We start from the raw sequence: 6,151 nt of genomic DNA on the forward strand, positions 1-6,151 counted from the left end.
TAACTCCAAGCAGTCACCGTTTCCCCTTCGCTCTTCAGAAGATGTGTCAGTTTCTGGGCATTTTGGGAGAGAAAATGGCTGTTGCCTCCAAATGACTTGCTGCCTCAGAAACGGCTGTTGCAAAGCAAAGCATAGAAGCCACTATGGAGCACCTTAGAAATCAAACCATCTTCTGTTGATGTTGGTTTGGAAGAGGGAGTAGAGGACAGAGAATAATCACTACCTGGTACTGGCAGAACTGAAAATCTCGTAGTTGTCTTTCTCACCCTGGCAGCATAAATACAATGACAACAATTTAAATAAGGAACAGTTTGTTGCCCTTGAAATGATATATCAAAAATACCTGCTTGAAGCAGCTTCTTTATCCTATCTAATGGTACAGCAGACCATGCCTAGGGCAGTCTGCATCAGGACAAAGGAGTACCAGCTCTTGGCTCTGAATTTTGCAGCTGATACTTGGCATATTTAATGGTGTAGTCAACAGCTATGAGAGGCCAATCCTGATAACAGTCATCTTTTTGGCCATTTGCTCGTATATACAATGGTTTGAGTTCCAGGGATGCCTTTTATTTCTTGTAAATGTTATTTTATTGGTCCTATTGGTTGCAAAGATGATGCAAAGATAATAATATATAGCAAAATAGCTAAGGGAATCTCCTTCCTGTACTATTATTAATGTGTATTGTCTCCCCAAACTCAGACATGGTGAAAAGAAACTTTGACACCTTGGCATTTGGTAAATCAATGGCTCCATTTTGCTGGATCAAATAACTTTTTCAGGTTCCTGACCTGCGTAGTGCAAGGGGCTGGTCGGTATTCTTGCCCTCTGTTTAGACAGACTAACCTGCCGTTAACAGCATTAGTTCCACGCTGCCTTTGGAAAATACAGACACATGACATGTCCATAAACCTCTCCATATGGAGACAATAATCCCCTCAAAAGCTTTAAGCTACCTTTGGAGAAAAAAGAGAGGAGGGGGGTGTACTAACACCCACCCCATCCCCAAATTATAAAGCCTTCTCCTAACAGGATTATTTAGACTGGCTAATTTACCATTTAGAAATTCTGCACGGTGTATCCTTTTCCTTTTGAAACTTTGCAGTCGAATTGCTTAACCCACACTGGAGCTGAAGCTCTCCACCCTTGTCCTGAATTGCATAATGTGGAGAAAAGGTTCTCTGGAATCTCAAACCATCTCCAGATCTTGGGGTTGGTTCAACCTCCTCTTTTTCCTTTCACTCCGAGTTCTTTATTTTCATGCACTGCTTTCCAAGCCCATCTGTTGCAAACTCTGCATGAAATGCTTCTTTTATTCTAGCTAGACGGAGACCACCAGCAGGGTGGGTGGGTGGGAGGTTAAATTACATCCATAGGACTGCAAACTGTATATTGTCCTGGTGTGAGTGGTGTCAGAACCACAAATACCTTTATTTTAATGCTTTACTCGGAGCAAAAACCCTTCAGTTCTCATTTGACCTCCTGTGTGCCCATGAAACGACAGAAAGTACAGGCAAGCAGCAAGTGATATAGCAATCCTTTCTGCAGAAGGGTATTTAAGATAGTATTTAGCATGGTCTCCCCTTCATGGTCTAGACATTAAAAACAGGAACAGCACCTATGGAAAGGCAAGTTTTTTCTAGAAAGACAAATGTTGACAACTGGCTGAGAGACCTTCTGGTTTGCTCTGGTATGATTTATTGTATTTTTTGTAGGGAGAGAGGTTTAGGGTTTGAGGTAAGCAAACTTCCACCAAGCAAACAACACATGGCCCCAAGCAAAACAAAACCAAGCAAAAGGCTTCTTAGATAAGTGGCCAACACACAATTCATACTGTAGTTGATTTCATTCTGAGGCTGTAAGGATGATTGAAATGTTTAGGCAGTTGCTTTACATCATGCGAAGATTCATCAGCATCAGCACTCTATAGAGACACAATTGTTAGCTTTGGTACACTGACTGGTGAACTACTAAAGCTTGGCAGAAGCACTTTCCCCTGGGTGTGTGATGACAGGCTATTGAACCTAGAAGCGTGTATCTGAAGCATACAAGATCCATTTAGTGTGCATTTGGTTCCCCACTGAGCTATGGCAAGAGAGCGTCCAGCAGTACCTGTGACCACCACTTCAGAAGAGCTATTGTAACCACTTATGTACAGCATCAGGAAATGTTTAGCTTCACAGTCTGCCCCTTCCAAGTCAAGAGGACTCACTGGAGATCCTTAGGGAAGAAACCATGCAAGTGGGTTGTGTTTTTTGAGTTTTTCCACCTCTGATGTAACATTCGCATGAACTGTATGCGCAGATTGCATTTGTAATGGGTGTGGGATAATCTATGCAATTTGCAAATCTCATGGCTTTTCGTCTCACTTTTGATGTGAGATCAGAAGCTGCTAATCAGATGGCAAGGGCTGGAGAGCACATGGCTTCTTGCCCTGAAAAATTAGCCAAGCCCTTTGAAAGTTTCAGAAGAATCACTGCAGTGCACCACAACAACCACATTTTGACTTTTTGATGTTTGTTTAGATTCTCGACATTAGAAGATGTGGGCTCTACATTTTGGTTAAATAAGATTCAAGACAACTTGTGTAAAAAAAATAGTAATCTTTTTAAAAGAAGCCCAGCAAATAGATGAAAAATAATTAAGTCTAGCTTAAAAAGCACTCAGGCCTCTCCCAGTCTTCTCTTGGAAATTGTTCCTAAGATACCACTAGCACCTCTCCTGCCCCCGAGGGTCAGACCAGGTCTAATGGTTTTATGTTACAGGAGAGTAGATTTCACTTGAACATTAGAAGGGACTTCTTGACTGCAAGAGCAGTTTAGCAATGGAACCAATTGCTTAGAGAAGTGATGGAGTCTCATCAGGATGTCTTCAAAAAGAGGCTGAACAGCTACCTGCTGGGGATGCTTTAGCTGAAGCTTCTGCACTGCGCAGGGGGACTCTTTCCAACTATGATTTTATGACTCTACGAGACAAGATTTATAAAGGTATAAATGAAAAGACAGTAATGTGTGTGTGGGTACCCGCATTGTGTTGTGAGGTCAGCTCTGAATTATGGTGCACTTTCTTGGCAGGTTTTGTTCAGAGAGGGCTTGCCATTGCCTTTCTTTTTGGGCTGAGAGAGTGTGACTTGCCCAAGGTCACCCAGTGGCTTTCCACAGCTGAACAGGGATTCAGACCTTCATCTCTAGTCCAGCACAATTATCTCTACATCAATGTGCATAACGTCCATACAAAATCGTTATTCTAGCATTGAGGCTAAATATTGCACAAGCATCCTTCTTCAACTTAGTAGCAAAAACGCAGGAAAAATAAATTAACGGCGAACAAATTGCTGCTTGTTCGTTACGTCCAACATTTGCTGACCGAGGCGACTTCTTTACCTCGTCTCATAGTAGCTCTGACCTTTGGGTGTCTCCATGGTCGCCACCTAACCCGCTCAAGGGAAAGGCCAGGAGAAGAGTGTCCGATAAATATCTCGGTGACCCAGCAGGTTCTTACGGGAGCAAGAGAAATCTCTGTAATCCAGCTTCGTTTGATCAAAGAGTGTAATTACCAGAACACTGTGGCATTCTCCTCGCAGGACCTTTGTGTCGCACACCTGTTTATATCTGGGAGATTTGGATGTTCCCCAAACACTCGGCTAATTGAGACGGGGCCGCCTTGATCTTAGAGGTGGATAACAAAGTCTCCGAGATCAAATCACCAAATATTTGGCCTCATTTTGAAACAGGAGATATTGTCCGAAGTCAGTGGGCTTTAAAAGGCGGTGGTGCCCACTGCGTAGCATCCATTCTCTTCCTGTCCTCCTCCCAGCCTCCCCACTTTCCCCAATTAAGGAATGTAATTTAGGATCAATGGATGGGTCACTTGCGCTGAAAGAATTAGATAATCGTAGACAGAAGCGAGTCTCGGACTTTATTAGGCTGTTAAGCCTTCCTGATTGTTAGCAAAGATCCGGTCAACCTTTAAATAGCTGGTAGGCCAAGGAAAGGATAAGCGCCGCAGATTTGGGGAGCCGAGGGCAGTGGATTAGTGAGCTTTATGCTCCTGTAACCTTTGGTGAATCTGGGGGGAAAAATGATGCAAGTGTCTCTGAAATTCAATGTATTGGAACTGTCCTAATTAATGTTCTTGTTTTCTCTGGATGGAAGTGTAAGCAAGGCCTAGGTCAATTTATCTCAACCTGTTAATCTGTGAAGGAATGAAAGATTCAACACAGGGCAAGCTTAAGACGTTTTGTTGCCTCGGACAGAAGACGAGATGGTCTTCCCCACTGTTTCATGTCATAGTCTCCAATATTTCACAGATGAAAGCTGCAACACATGTGGCCAGGTGTGATCAAGACAACAGAAATTATTAATGAAGAAGAGACCATCTAGGAGAGGCTGCAACAGCCTGGGAAGGGCAAGAGTCCACCTCTCTCCTCTCCTTTCCACCCCTTGGGCCAATTTTGTGTGTAAGCTACTTCTACATATTTAATTCATTTTGCAGCAACTGGAGTAAATTGAGGACAAAAGACAAAGGTGGGAGGAGGAGAGAGAAACTGGGACATTTTAAAAGCAGTTGAAAAAATGGGAAAACAAAGGATTAACTGGAAGTGTTCATGCCAAATTGGGCCAGTTGGAGAATATGTCATGTACAGAACTGGCAGTGAAAAGTGACTTTCGCACCGGCAATGGGATAAAATAATCCACCATCTGAATATGAAGTGGGGGCAGATTAGTTTTGGGGGTGTAGGATAGGCTATGGAACATAACTTTAAATCCATGGATTGCCATTCTGTTGGTTACTCCTAACCATTCCATCTGTTCTTGAATGATGAGCCAATACTTACATTCAATGGGTTAGGACTAACAAGGCCACATAATGGCATGGCAGTTGCTTTATGCTGCCATGTTAGTGAATTGTGATATTGTACAGCTGAATGGGTATGTGCATCTGAAGGTGCAGTGCACATCTCTATGAAACTGTGTGCCTTGTTCATGTGTGTCATGTACGATGAACATCCAAGCTCATTGCCATTGCATGAGAACCTCGTCTTATGCAAACTATGGTAGTTCTGCACCAGTCAAACATGTCTAACCTCAACTTTATGACAGAGACAGACCTGACACCACTTGTACCCCCCAAAATGCTATTTAAAAGAGGAAGAACCAGGGCTAGAAGAACCCACCCAAGACTTCCAGGCTCACACACAGAAAAATTGTGGTTAGGGATTGGGATTGCAATGAAGGTAGGGTGAGAAAAGGATGGTTTTACTGTGATCCTATTTTCAAAACTGTAATGAAATAGATTAGGCAAGGCCCTTAAAGTTTTGGGGCCATGCATTCCCTTAATGATACATTGGGCCCTCTCCTTACGCGGGGGGATCCGTTCCGAATCCTCCTGCATAAGGAAAAATCCGCCTATGCTCGAGTCCCATAGGAAATAATGAGTCTCGTGTATGTGGCATAGTGCGCCATTGTTTCCCTCCCCAAGTGGCTTCCGCGTAAGCTGGAAGCCATGTAAAATGCGTCTGCACAAGGCGCAGGCTCACTGTACAGAAACAAATCATTATTTGTATTGCTACCAAAAGCTTTGAAGGCTGCCTTAATTTCATTTGACCTTGGATCAGCAAGTATCCCCCATTCTTTACTGGGCAAAGATTCCTTGTCCAGAGACATTGATGTCAGGTGCTGTTCAATGGGGTTAAACAAGGAGGAAACTTTTCAGTTTGGGCACAAGGTGGTGATGTTGGTCTTTGGCTGAATGCTCTAAGCGGCTGATCTTTCTGCACGCACTCCCAGGCGCACAAACACACAGGGATTCACCTTAAACAGAGGCCATGAACTTTTACCCTTTTGCCACCGAGGGTATTTTCCCTCCCATTTGCATGTTGGGTATTAAAAATTAAGTGTGATAAAGCTGCTTTTCTGCCACGGGAGGCTAAAATGTGGATAGCACAACCAGGATGCAAGCTTTGAATTGTAATTTTTAAAAATGATTTTGCATGCCCAGCATCTCAAAATACTTTCAGGCATTGGTTGGATTCCTATAGGTGCCTTTCATGTGCGTATGTTCTCCTGCACCAGTGCTTTTCAGGGTATCTTATTTGACGGGCAGCATTTTTTCTTATTTTGTTATTTTGCCCTTTGGTTACAACTATTCCTT

Source organism: Sceloporus occidentalis, unplaced genomic scaffold (assembly GCF_023333645.1).
Source record: "Sceloporus occidentalis isolate IW3139 unplaced genomic scaffold, rSceOcc1.0.p SCAF_9, whole genome shotgun sequence".
NCBI lineage: Eukaryota > Metazoa > Chordata > Lepidosauria > Squamata > Phrynosomatidae > Sceloporus > Sceloporus occidentalis.